Below are 15,639 nucleotides of genomic sequence, written 5' to 3' on the forward strand. Positions count from 1 at the left end.
AATGCACTAGGCAATGTTTAATTGACAATGATTGTACAGAAGATCCTATGTGATGTATAATGTTTGCAACTGAAAATATGTCAATATGGATTGTTTTCATTTATATAAGTGTATGATTACCTGTGTCATAAGTGTTGATTCAAAAACATGTTTTTTGTGAAAAAAATACAGCTTTATTTGAATGATTATACCTCACCTGTCGTTATCATCAAATAAATGAAAAAAAATAAGTAAATACATCATAACTGCAATCCAGCTGTCCCTGATTTTTCAGACTATGACTGATTTGACTCCCTTTACAGTTAGTCCATAAAGCTAGACATTGTAGTTACATGTTTCTCATTGTTTACATAATGCATGTTGACGGAAAGCCTCTTTGGATCCCATTTTTTAGAAGCTAAGAGGTATGCGGTCTCCCATTCTCTTGCTCACTTATATTCTCTTTCTCTGTCTTAGACACACACACACACACACACACACACACACACACACACACACACACACACACACACACACACACTTACATTGAAATGCATTTTATTTTATTTTCAACTCACTAAACATGTCTGTTTTAAATCATGCTTAATTTAGTTAAAGTAAAATGGTAAGTCCTTGTAAAAGCTATAGCAGTTACTTTTGCAAGTTGAATTTTGTTTAGTGTAACTTTTTTATTATTTTTATACTTGCTAAAACAAAGCTGAATTTTGCAAGGTTAAAAAATGATGTCCATTTTCTTATGTTTGTCCAAGCTTCATGCCAGCATCATATTCTGCAGTGTAGTGGTGGACTTGTTTTTTTAACTGGGCTTTACCTGTTTATTAACATCCTACTCAACAATGGAAAAACAGTCATTCTCCGATCAGGGTGAAGATGCACATTCTGTACATTGTCTAAAATAAAGTAAGGTTTCTGCAAACCAAAATCAGTACAATAACAGCAATGAGGCAATAAATAAGTGGTAAAATACATTTCTATGTCAGTAAACATAGCTAATGAGTGTGCACAACGTCTGCATGAATATTTATCATCTGTTAGCCTAGGGGACAAGGACAGTCAAAAGAAACTTAAACAACCAATTAGAATCCATATCCAGATATTAACAGCACAGATATAATTTACATTTTCACAGATAATAAACTAATGCACATTATTCTAAAAGATGTAAAGGGAAGCACTAAAGTGTGGAATGCTGGAAGATATAATGCATCCACCAACTTAGCTGTCTTATTCTAATCATGTACGTACATAAAAGTACTGTGAGTTATAAAATAGACATACTTGTTCAACATTTTTTGTTTTTTTTTTCCTTTTGATGTGATTGAAACATTATGTGACAAACAATCAGATAGCTAAAAATGGGTACTTTGAGCTTGATGTGCATGGATATATGTGGTACTATCACCTGTAATTCTAATACCTTAGGCGGGCAGCACAAAGCTAGCTGCTTGTTTACTTTGTTTTTGGTAAGGGAGATTCTGCATTTGACAGTAGATATTTTCTTATTAAATACCAATTCTTTGACATATATGATTAGAACAATAATAGGATACTCTGCCAGACAGTTGGCTGTCTCTCTTGCATATTTAAGGAATGTGTCCCTGGCAGTAACTGGGGTATTCCTTTGTAAGGCACCATAATTTATTTCTTCACCTTAGGCAGAGGACTTGTTGCAGTATATTTCCATCTGTACATTCTCCTCTTAATTTTGTCACCCTACCTGCTTGCTCCTCTTTTCCCCTTTCTGTTTTTTTTTTCTAAGCATAGTGCTTGAGATTTTATCAGAGTGCTGCACCTCTTTCGAAGGAGTCTGTACATAAGCTAAAACCAAAACATCAGTTTATCTTTAGTAATACTTTTTTCACTCCCTGCATATCAATTTTTAGAATGATCTGTCTGCACAGTAGTAACAGTACTTTGCAAATGAGAATTAGGTATTTAACTATGTAATACTGTCAGTTAATATGTTTCAGTGTAATCCACTGACTGAGTGTGTTCAAGAACCACTCCCGATCATTACAGGGCAAATCCTTAATGTAGACACAAGGGGCAGTATGTATAACAGACAAGTAGGGTATTTGGACCGAGAAACAGGAAACTCAGTGTTGTAACATGGTCTCTGATAGAGGGCTTTGCAAGGTCTTATCCAAGTAGTCTAAGTGCAGAGGGGAAGCAGTTTCAAATGTAAACCTTTGTGAATCTACATACTGATAACAGAATTACCTTAAAACCCAGATTGTATAATGACATTATTGTATATGTTTAAAAAATCTATAAGGCACAGTTGTGCCAGTGGTTCCTATCCGACCTCTCAACCTCATAGCACAAAAAAATCTGGACAAAGCCTGACAGAATGTGGGGGCAAAGGCCCAAAAATAGGGACAGATTTAAATTGTTGCTCTTATAAACTTAGAATGTTGATAGACTAACAGGATTTGTCTTAGCATCCATTTTTTTCTGAAGGATATGAAGTCTGAAACACAAATGTATATCATTATTTAGTGACTTCAATCTTCAGATCATCCCAGTGATTTGTCAGAAAATCTCAAATTGTATCAGGAACAGATCAAAAATATGAGGCAAAAAATTGGACCTTCTGCCAAAATCTGTACAGTTGATAGATGTAATTTTTCTATTTGAATTTCATATCTTATACTGTAACATCTATCATTCTCTGTCTTGCTTGAAAATAGTTAACTTGGTCCTGCCTTGCTCATCTAGTAAAACACATTGATCAAAATTAATTTATTTTGGGAGAATGCCAGGGCATACATCTGTGTTCCTTTTGGTTTCTATCTGAAACATTAGTTCTAAATGTATTATTGTACAAGCTTGTTTATTTTAGCCTCTGTCTAAAGTGCTTCTGTGTTTATATTATTCTTAATTTAATGCAGGTCATGCTACTTACTGACCCTGAAACAGAGAGCAGTGTGTTAGTTAGCGCTGATGAAGGGGCGACCTATCAAAAATATCGGTTGAATTTTTATATTCTGAGTTTGCTATTTCATCCAGAGCAAGAAGATTGGATTTTGGCCTACAGCCAAGACCAAAAGGTAAGTGTCATTAATTAGCATTGTTAATGTCAGTGTCAGAAAGGTTCTCTGATATTTCAAATGGAAAATGTTTTTCATGTCAGCTAAGCTTCTAGTAGAGAGAGAGAGAGATATAGGTGGTACCAGGGACAGTGAATCATAATGCTCTACTGAGAACATTTTGAATCACTTTTATTAAGGATTCCAGGTGCTTTAAGTCAAGTAAAACCTATAGCATACTGAATGCTCTTTAGAAGCAAACAATATCCAGTCTGTTCTCTTGGGTTATAACTCTGATTTGCTGTCATAATGGTAGTGTTTATTATAATTGTGATGTGGCAGAGCACTTTTTTTTATAAAAGTTCTTCATTTTTGAATCTTCTAAGTCAAATTAGAATGCATGTTATTAATTTAAAAAGTCTCATTTTTATATTCAGAGTTTTTCAACAGTGCCACTTAACATGTTGTATTCATTATATTTTCAGAAATAACTGTTTTATCATGCCAAAGATAGATAATCCATATAATTTCAGCAAAAGTTTATTTTTTTCTGTATTTCAAATCATATGTACCATAAAACAAAACATATGCTGTACTAGGTTTCGTTAACATCTGTTTTGTGGTCCAAATGTCTAAGACAAAGAATGAAGGTCCAGAAAAGTTAAATGAAGAAGAACATCTATAATAATAATAATAACAGTTTTTAAATTATTTAATATACCTACAGATGGTCTGATTTACTATAGCCTTTTTATTCGCAGCATGCAGTAAAATTCTTCGTAACTGAAGCAGATGGACAAAATTTATGACAATTTTCATTAAGTAAAAAAAATAATGACAGGTTTAATTTATGCAAAAATCAAAGTGAAGCATGTTTCTTTAAAAGAAACTATTGCCATACAAGTTTTTTCTTACTTAAAATATAACTCGCTCATTAATTATAGCTGGATATTTTAATTACCGCTGAATATTTGACCTTCAAATGTTTCAGCACTATCACTACTAGTTTATATCTACCATGCCATATGGTTTTGGCTTACCATGTGATCATTTTATTATAAATTGCATACCTCTCTGAATTTATTAAATGTTTTTTTCAGAAGTTATTGGCAGTAAGAAGATAATGAACAGTTTCAACTGAACATTTACTACATGTGATTCTCATGACTTGGATTCACATGTGGCGATAAGGACTCCAATAGGACTGGTGAATAAAGTATAAGCATCTTCAATGGGGTAGAAGGCTTTCTGGCTCACAGACCTGGTTACCCTCATTATAATGCAGTAATGTGGTACAAATGTAGCCACAAATCATAAATGAGTGAATGTCTCCTTTTGAGTTTCAACAGATGGGTTTGTGCAAGAGTAACAGTTGATAATAGAAAAAAGCAACGTTGGCTGCCTACAGAGACAATTATTGTCATATGCAGATTTATGCCATTTACATAGCCTGTCACTATACATAATTAAATGAACATTACTTTTTTATAAATTGTTACTAAGTTGCCTAGATTTGAGAAAATATCCATAAAACAGAATCCCCACTAAGCAGTGTGTGGATATTAAAGGGGAGCAAAGTGAAAAGACATAATCCAAAAATGATAAGATTAATTGTAAGTGAGGCTACTCATTGCATTACTTCAATAGCAATATTATGTAATTTATTTGGAGTACTCCTTATTATGTTATAAAATCAACAAAGGCATGCCTTTAATTCACTGCTTGACTTGAAATTTGAAAACAATTATCCTCTGTTCAGATTTTCCTATAGCTAGACATTGAATGATTTATTGCAGCTACTGCAGTGAAGAAGTATAAACTTTACATGCTCAAATATTTTATTTTCCTTTCTTCTGGCACCAAATTAAACAAATATGACACTGTAATCTTTTTGCTAATCAGCACTAACGTCTAGATCCATTGTGTGTTCTACCATACTTTGTCCTCCTCAAAGCCCTCACCTTGTGAGGATGATATATTGATATAACTCTTCAGTAGGAAAAGTCCTCTCTCTTCCGGAGTAAAATAATCTTGGCTTCCTTGGCTATAATCACCACCATACTGGTAAGAAGCCTTGATGTATTTATCCTTCTACAAATGTCTCCATTTTTTCACCAGTTTTCTAAAATGCCCATTTACATTATCATGACTCCCTACCACCTTTTCTACTTTCTACTTCCAGGACTGCAGAAAATGGTTGAGTAGAATCCTCAAGAAATAGAAACATTTGTGCAAAGGGGTTAGGCCAGGCTCAGGTGGGAAGATGATGGCTTCAATTTTGTAGAACAAAGTAATTGCACAAAAAAAAAAAAAGAAAGAAACTGACAGGCCAAAAGAGTCATAAAGATGACAGAGTGGAGAATTGAGGATAAGAAAAAATAATGAATTGTTATTAAATTGCAAGAAGCCTAGAATCTCCATAAAGAAGATATTCAAAAATTTAAGAGCAAAATTAGAGGAAAGAAAAAAAAAATTGTCAAAAAATTTCAAATAAGCATTTGTGTTCATTTATACAACATATTGAAGAAAATATAGACAAAGAAACTTATGGCCTCCTGGACAAAACGAAGAGGCAGAACAAAGTGTGAAAATGTAAAGAACAAAACACAGAGATTTTGAAAGGTATAGAAAAGAAACATGGACATAACAAAGGAGAAAGCCAAACTAATCAATACAAAAAAAAAAAAAAAACAGCTCCAAAGATATGTGAAGAGGCAAGGGTAGCTGGATAATTTCACATTACAAAAAATAAGAAAACAAAGGCAGAATGTAGTAAAGATGATTAATAAGGTAGAAGTTTAACAATTAGAAACTGAAGTCATGGATTATCTGTAAAGTTAAAGATTTAGTGTAGAACATCCAGCACAGGCAGTATTGCAACATGATGTAACATTAAGTCCCAAGTTAAGGAGAAACAGGTGGAGCGGGAGCCATCTGATGACTTGGCATATGGTGATGCTCTGGAATTTTCTGAAGGCGAAGGTACAAAATTTCAGTTGAAGTTGGTCAACAAGGCAAGGAGCAGGAAACAGTGGCAACTTTGCTGCAGACAGTGTTTCAGAGTGATGGGTCAAGGATCTACCATTTAAAGGAGCAGCAGATGAAGTAGAGTGAATCTGAAGAGGATATGCCATAGGAAAATATTCTGGTACTTTCTGTAGAATACAAAGACTAAATGGAGGTTTAAGAAGGTGCTCTCAGTTTAGAAGAAAATGATCTAAGGGAAGTATTGATGTAATAGAGATGGACAGACATATTAAGACTGGTGAAATAAATAGATTACAGAATGTAAATAAAACCCAAAATGTTAAAAGTTTGGTAAAACAGGTGAACACAGTAATTAGGACTATTAAGAAAAATTCTTGTGATATAACAGAAATAAATAGGAAGTACTACTGCACAGCTAAATTAATAACAGATTAAGTCTTACTATAAAATGAAAATCAATAAGGGAAAGGACGGGAAGAATTAAAATATCACAATGGAAGCACCAAAAAAGAAAACTATAAAACATTTAAGAGAAGAAGTATCACTATTAGAAGAATACAGAAGAGGGAGTAGATAATCAAAAATGCTTAGAAAAATAGCTGTGGTAAAAGCACTGCACAGTATCAAAACTGACTAAGATCTATTGTACACTGTTGCAAACAATAAACTAAAAATATCAGCACAGGCAGAAAAAAAATAGAAGATGCAGATAACTACAAAGGAGAAGTACAAAATAAGTAATTAATTGATGAACCAAAAACATTTATACAGAACTGGGAAACAAAGCAAAAGGAACAGAAACACCAACAAAAAGAAGAAAAAGGCACATTTTGGAGAAATATTTATGAAACCCTTGTGGAACATAACAAAGATGCTGAATGGATAGAAAAATTAAAAGAAACAGTAAGGAGTTCTAATGCAGAAGATATGAAATGGGATAAAGTAATGGCCAGAGAAACTGAAACAAAATTAATACGCTCTTTAAGTATGCGATATGTTTCCCGATGTAAAATCTTTTACAACACCCACAATGTGCCAAATACACCAAATGTTTTGTTGCACATGCTGCTCTTACATTAAATTTAAACCTCCTATTAAAATCAGGATGTGCAAACACACCATCACTATCTTATCAGGCCACAAAAATTGCAAGAACCACAAAGGTAAGTTCCATGTCCTCCCACACATACTCTGGTCCCCCATCTGAGTAGCATAACATCATCCTGAGTGACTTAAAGTTCCTAAATCCAAACATTGGAGTCTCCCCCACCACTTTACTGATTTTATCATACATCATCAAGAGATGCCAGTGACTCTGAAGCACCTTCTTAATAGCATCAACATTGCTGCTATACGCCACTGAGACCTTAACCCTCTCAAGAGAGCTGATGGACCTCTCAGTACCTTGTCCTGTTTCACCTGGATCCTAGGAAGAGGAAAAATAGTCTTGATGTAGTGACAAGTAAGTGGGCAGATTATACACTCACTATTAGTTTATTTAGAAAGGAATGTTACAGAAATTCAATACTTCATAGGAGGAGTATGCACCCAAGAAGGGATTTAATAGCATAGTAAAGGGACAGAGCATGAGGGTTTCTCAATTGCCCAATGTTGACACAGATTATAGGGAAGGTTGTGAGACCCTTAGGCAGTCCTTGAGACATAAAGGATATAAGGACAGTGAGGTGGGCCCCATTCTGGTGGACGCTGATTCCATGATAGGGGGATGAGCTAAACCCTATTTTCCCTCTTCCCAGGATCCAGCTGAAACAGGACAAGGTACTGAGAGGTCCATCAGCTCTACTGAGAGGGTTAAGGTCTTAGTGGTGTATACCAGCAACATTGATGCTATTAAAAAGATGCTTCAGAGTCACTGGCATCTCTTGATGATGGATGATAAAATCAGTAAAGTGGTGGTGGAGACTCCAATGTTTGGATTTAGGAACTGTAAGTCACTCAAGATGATGTTGCGCTACCCAGATAGGGAGACCAGAGTATGTCAGGGAGGACATGGAACTTACCCTTGTGGTTCTTGCCATTTTTGTGGCCTGATAGATAGTGATGGTGTGTTTGTACATCCTGATTTTAATAGGAGGTTTAAATTTAATGTAAGGACAACATGTGCAACAAACCATTTGGTGTATTCGCCACATTGTGGGTGCTGTAAAAGATTTTACGTTGGGAAGACAGATCGCACACTTAAAGAGCATATGAGGGAACATTCCTACAGCATACGGATGGGCAATACAATGAATGCCCTTGCTAGGTATAGTGATCAACTCATCATTTTAGATTTAGGGCTATAGAGGTCCTGGAAGTAGGTGTTAGGTTGGGCAATGTTGAGAACAGAACTAGTGAGGCAGAACTTAGATGGATCCTTAAGCTGAGAGCTGATAAAGGATCCAGTTTGAATAGTAAGGTCTCTATTAGACCGATACTTGATAAGAGAGGATTAGGTTCAGGCACCTAGGCAGCAAGACATTTCCCTGTGGTACATTTGACTGGGGACACATGGCTGAAGTGATATTCAGCTGCAGAGAAATTTGGCTTTTAGCAAATTCCCTGTGGGCAAAGAGAAGCATACGCTGCCATGCCCACAACTCCAGTAACCAAATGCACAGGGGGAAAACAATGTCCATGGTCCCCAAGGGAGCATGAGGCAGCAGGAAATATGGCAGGCATCAGCAGCAGGCTGGCCAGAGGGCATATCAGTGACAGTAAAAATGCAGTGCACAATGGGCAGTGCCTTTATAATTGGAGTGTGTGGACCACTGCCTGCTTCACAGTGTCTAGGGAACATTAACTAAAACACATACTGGAACATAAATGTGACTACAGTATTCTGAAGGATTTGCTCCATGCTGTAGCATACTTCTACATGTTGTAGTTACAGAAGTATGTACTGTACACTGAGCACAATGCTCATTACTTCTTCTGCCAACATTCATTTGGTTATTAAAGCTGTGAGCATGGCAGGGTGTGCTTCTCTTCACCCACAGAGAATTTGCAAACAGCCATATTTCTCTGCAGCTGAATGTCACTTCAGCCATGTGTTCCCAGTCAAATGTACCACAGGAACATGGCTCGCTGCCTAGACGCCTGAACCCGAGAGGATTACCTAGATAAGATGTATTTGCCAGTTACTTTAGTCAAATTCGTCTCCTGTTTTTATTTTATGTTGTGTTTTAGATCCCATGTGCAGTCTTGCATTTAATGGTATTTTTCCTTTCAGTAAGTAATGATCTCATCTTACCATATGCAGTTGGTTTATGTAGATGGGAACTGTTGTGGCACATACTATTGGTGGATTTGAACTGTTTTAATTAATCATATGATTATTTAATGATACATGCTTATGTGTTTTACTATCATTACGGTCTGATGAAGCCAATGTTTGTTTGGTGAAAGCACTTACTGACTTGCAAATATGTTATTAAAGTGTTTATATGTTTCTACTATCTTCGTTGGATGTTTTTATGAGTGCTGTGCATCCTGCTGCCATTATTGTGTATATTATCTTTAACCAAAGATTTAGCCCTGAGTAAGAATTACTTATATGCACATTCCAAGATAATCATGACCTGATTAGCAACAGGAAAAATGATACTCCTTCTTAAGAGTGAACATGCCAACCATTCTGAAACTATAGACCGATAACTTGCCTTCTGACAGTATACACCATATATACTGGAACTGATACAGACAGAGATTATAGTCATTTAGAAGAAAACAATTACATCAATAGAATAAAAGGGTGAAAAAGAAAGTCATAGGAAACAAAGAATCATTTGTCACTAAATAAAACCATAATAGAGAATTGAGAAAGTAGAAGAATCTTTGTATGGCATGGTGAGATTACAAAAAAAGCATTTGCCAGCATACCAGGTTAGTGGATAAAAGAATATTTACAGATTTATAAGCTATACCCTACATTGATCAACTACATTACAGTGTTCATGAAACAGTGTCAAACCACTTTGTAGTTAAGCCATGGTAAAGAGCAAATTATTATCCCAGAGATAAACATTCAAAGGTGGGTATTCCATGGTGATTCTCTATCACAGCTTCTGTTTTGTCTTGCCCTTAACCCATTAAGCTGTTCACTTAATAGATTAGGCTATGGTTACAACTTGGCTTCCTGAAAACAACCTTGTTTAAAGACCTCACATTTACTTTTTGGGGATGACTTAAAACTTTATAATTCATCAGATGAGTTGAAAACACAACTGCAAGTGGTTAAAACTTCCTTAGATGATATATGAATGTTATTTGAGCTTGATAAATACACAAAAGCAATGTTTAAAGCAGGAAAACTGCAACACCAAGAAAATATCAGTCTGGGGCAGGAATGTGATATAGATGTATTTGAGCAGGAGGGATTGTATAAATATTTGGGAATAAAACTTGAGCAACTGAGAATAAAGTTCAGTGAGGAATACCTCAGAAGACTAAAATTAATACTGAAAATTGCTTTCACATCTTGGATTAAAGTCCAGTCTATAAACCAATTTGCTCTTCCTGTTCTAACTTACAGTTTTGGTATGATTGACTGGCTCTGAAAGGAATTGGATCAGTTGGACTGGAAAACAAGAAACATGCTTCATGTTTATCCAATGATATATAAAATATCAATGTGTACCAAGACTATATATTCCTCATTATGAGGGAGGTATGGGCCTCCTTGAAATTGATTACATGTATAAATCTGCAGTTGTAGGACTGCATACATATCTGCTGACCTCACAAGATCCAAACATGAGTTATCGTAAGATAACTTCTTTGCTTAGTTTAGTAGAAGCATTTCGGTATCAAGCGGAAATGAAAATCAAACCAGAAGTAGACAAAAATCAGACAGCAAGTGAATGTACCAAAAAACAAAGGGAAGAATATCAGAAGATCAGTTGAGAAGGAAAGAAATAATGTAAATGGAATAAATACTGTGGCACGTATAGAGATCTCCTGGGACAACCTCGTGTTAATCAGGATTTGACACAGGAATGATTAAGAAGAGATGAATTAAAACCAGAAGAGGAAAGGTTAATAATGGTGAACCACAACAGTAAACAACATACACACTGGTTTATAAGGTCCACTGAACATGTAAGAGAAACAGACAAATGCTGGTTTTGTAAAAAAACAATTGAAAACAGTCACAAATCATTTTGCTGGGTGTGATACGCTCATGACAATGGGCCTGAATACTTAAAGGTCCAATAATGAGGCAAGACCATCACATTATTTATTGAGCAAATACTACAATACTGAAGTAGTTGAGAAGCATTGGAAATTCGAACTACAAAGCATTGTAGAGAATGATGACGAGTGTATCACATGGGCTCACCCATTGCCAGAAGTTCAAAAACATAGATGAGTGAAGACTAAAAAATATTAGTCCAAGAAAAAAGTCAAAAGTAGCATTGATCATTAAAATTGCTACACACAGTGATTACAGTCAATATATTAGATACAGAGAGACACAAAGTCATAAAATACCAGGATTTGTAGTCACAAATTAGGGTAATGTGGAAGAAGGATATCCAGACAGTTCCAATAGTAGTAGGAGCAATGGATCTCATTAAAAAGAATTTACAGTCATATTTAGATATGCTGGTGATATGTGTAACTCTATGTGAATTGCAGGAGGAGTCAATTCTGGGCACAGTGCAGGTGCTGTAAAGAACACTTTTGGTAACATCAAAGATTGAGACAATACTAATTTCATGGACTTTAATCATACCTTGACTTAGGAACTCAGTCCATTCCCATCATGGTATTTGAAACCCCAAAGACTTGCAGAAATTAAATGGTGAGAAGACTTGATATCATTCTAAAAAATTCTCCATTTTTTTTCTACAGTTTCCCAAAATGTCCACTCTTCTTTCACATCTTTGCCTACTACCTATTCCCATTTTTCTAGTATTTCTCCTGCTCTACCTCCTTTTCTTCCATTCTGTAATACAAAGCTATACTACTGTGACGATGGATGAAGTGAATGTTACTTTTAATAATCTTTATATTAATATCATGTTTTCTTAGAAAAGAGCTCTTCTTGTCTAGTTTGACTGTCTCATTAAATAAAAAAATGATTAAATAAACAAACAAACAAACAAACAAACATATTGTGTAAGTCCCATTCCACTGCTGCCAAAAATAATTTTGTTCATACACTCTTTTGCCAAGTGCATGCTGGGGAAGCATTCATGGGGTGGACATGCAAAGAGAGGAGTGAGAGTGGTCACCCACCTCCATGTGTGTTATAATTCTCAAGAAACCTTGCCCGTTAATCATAGACATACTTGTACTGTCTTTATCTTCAGCGGGGATCTTAAAGCAAGTGTACCACTGTGATACATATCCACATCCATTTCCCCAGATGACGGTTATCCAGCAAAACATCATAATTTCTTTCTCTCTCTACAACGTGTTTCTTCTGCTAATAGGTTATTAATCCAACCTAGATCATTTGGACTGTACTGAGTTTTCCATCTGTTCATACTATAGTATTTATTAAGTGCATAGAGATACTATGCCCCCTTCCTTAAATATCTCCTCACATGTCTAACATATATATGATTTCTCGAAACCAAAACTAAGACCATTTTATTAAAAGAGAAAATTCATGACTACCAAAAGCAAAAAAGACACAGTGGAGACCACAGTAGCTTTAAATCAAAGTCAGAGCACGGATTATTTATTAAGTAGTTAGCACTTTCGGTAGGGAAGCTTTCCCCACCTTCCTCAGACTAGAAAACGTTAAGCAAACACTTCTCAATCATTTAAATAAAGCTGAGCAATTAATTAACAACAATTATTCAATAAAAACAGTATTAAAAATTTTTAAATATTTAAAGGCACAGTATAAAAACTCCTCCTTGTATTCTTTATATTAGATATATTAGATATATTAAACAGCAGCAACTAGATAGACATAGACTTTTCTTAAGTCCTATAGCAAAAGTGTGCTAACATTTAAAAAAGCTATAGTTATATTTTGTGCATAACTAAGCAAGTGTATTATAATGCATTTGTCCTACATTTTGTCACAACTTCAAACCCAACTAAAAATACAACTGAAAATACATGCATGCACATCTATTTCATAAAAGATTATCCAAATCTTTTGGAATCAATATTCTATTATGTTATGCTAAAATAATTAATAATAATGACAATAATTAGTGTTAATAAATACTACCTCCTAAGGGCTTTGAGCTTTAATATGCATTTAATTGATACAATTTCATTTAATCCTGGGGGTATATAAGATGATGTACGGATCTGCCAGGCAACTTTTTGTTCCTCTAATTCTAGTTGCCATGGGCCCCCTCTAATATGTGGTTGTACCTGGTGTAAGATTGTAAACCCAAAAGTATGGCTAGGATTTTGGCAGACATGTTTTGCCAAAGCATTGTTTATATCTCCATTATTTATGGCATATATGTGTTCATACACCCTCTTCTTGAACGGTCTATCGGTCTTACCGATGTAAAAAGCAGGACACTCCCTGCATAGAGCCGCATAGACTACTCCTTTGGAGTTGCAATTGAATTTCCCTTTGATCAAATAATCATTGCCCATTATTTTGATCGATGTTCCAACTAGAATGTGTCTACAATGGAGCACATCCCACACTTGGACATTCCTAGTTGCTTCCCATGTGTCTTCCCTTTAGTGCTTTCCAAAAGTTCTTTTAAGTTGTTGCCACGGTTATAAGTAACATTTGGCTTTTCCCCCACAACATTTATAAGTTGTTGATCATCTGAAAATAATTTCCAGTTCTTAGAAATGATGTTCTTAATAGATTTGAAGTCAACACAATATGTAAATAAGAAAGAAATATTGCGATGTTCTTTCCTATTATTAGAAGTAACTTGCATATTCCCTCCCCTTAATAAAGGTTGGAAATGACCTGTTTCTCTCTTATATAAAACTTCTTGTTTGATTTCATCTATGAACATGTGGGGATACCCTCTCATGAGAAACATGGATTGAATTTTATCACATTCAACCAAAAAGTCAACCTGTTCGGACACCATTCTGGCAGCACGAACAAATTGCCCTTTGACAATACTTCTTTTTTGGTGCAGGGGATGCGAACTTGTGAAATGCAGATAGGTATTAGAAAACGTTGGTTTCCTAAAAATAGTTGACTTGAACTTGCTAGATTCATTGTCCTTACTGATTTTAACATCCAAGAAGGTGATTTCATTAGCTCCCATAGAGTATGTAAACTCAAGGAATTGTGTAATTTTGGATATACTCTCAATAAAGTGCGGTATAACTTCAGATGACCCATTCCATAAAAAGAACATGTCATCCTGGTACCTAGTGTACCAGGTGACATGTTCCTGATAAAGAGCATTTTTAAACAGAAATTCAGATTCCCAGTGGGCTAATACACTACTGGCAAAAGTGCACCCACATGGTGAACCCATAGTGATGCCAGTTGTTTGGAGAAAAAATCTATTCTTAAACACCAGGAAGTTATTTTTTAAGATGACATCCAGTAAAGTTTCGACCAGCCGCATTTGATCATTTGGTGCCCCCTTGCTAAGCATAAAGTCAACTGTCCACATTACCCCTAATTCATGTGGGATAACTGTATATAAGTCCTTGATATCAACCACTAGAAAAACCAAAGTTGGCTCATATGGGATTTTACTGATGTTCTGGAGGAAACTCGATGAGTCCCTGCAAATGTGGATTTCTTGTTCTAACAATGGTTTTAATAAACTATCCACCACCTTGGCACAAGCATAGGTTACAGACCCCCTCCCATCCACTATTGGTCTGAAAGGGGGATTCACAAGATCTTTGTGAATTTTAGGTGTGCCAAATAGGGTGGGGATTTTTGGCGCTGGCATGGATAAATAGAGGAATAAATCATAATCAATACTTCCTTCCACAAGTAGATCTTCCAAGATGTTCTTAATTCCATTATAAGCCAAATTTATCTCATTAATACTGGAGGATGTATAAGTATCTGACTCTAAATATTCTAGCATTTTACTTTCGTAAAGATATTCATCCATAAATATTAACCCCCCACCTTTATCAGGCGCCATGACCCTCACTTTGCAATTATTCAACAATTTAATGAAGGCCAATTCCTCATTCCTGACATTTTGAGCCATATGGTTTAGCCCCCTGGTAGGAGGATAATTATTGGAAACCATTGCCCTCAAGTCCAATTCACATAATATTTCAAAAATGTGTAAACTTGGATTTAGAGGGGGATTAAACACGCTAGAAATCCTATGTGTGTTCACTAAAGAAGGCATATTGCCCAATGTGCATGCTAAATTTAACTTGCGGACAAATAATTTTAAATCAATAACTGTTTTCACTAGATTACATCTTCTATCTGGAGTAAAGGATAAGCCCTTAGCAAAGAAATCAACAAGATCAGGCTCAACAGTCAATATTGTATAATTGTAAATTTTAAAGTCTCCTTTATCATTATACAAGATGGTAGGCCCCTTTTCAGAAGGTAGAGCATTAAAGCTGACGTTAGTTAAATGATGCTCTAACGTCTCCGTTGGCTGCCTCTCCTCCTCCTCTGATTGCCCCTCCGGTTGTTCTGCCCGTAGTTCGACGTGGTGTTCCTCACTGTCGAGGGCCT

This window comes from Protopterus annectens, chromosome 14.part0 (genome assembly GCF_019279795.1).
Source record: "Protopterus annectens isolate FY-2018-M chromosome 14.part0, PAN1.0, whole genome shotgun sequence".
Taxonomy (NCBI): domain Eukaryota; kingdom Metazoa; phylum Chordata; order Ceratodontiformes; family Protopteridae; genus Protopterus; species Protopterus annectens.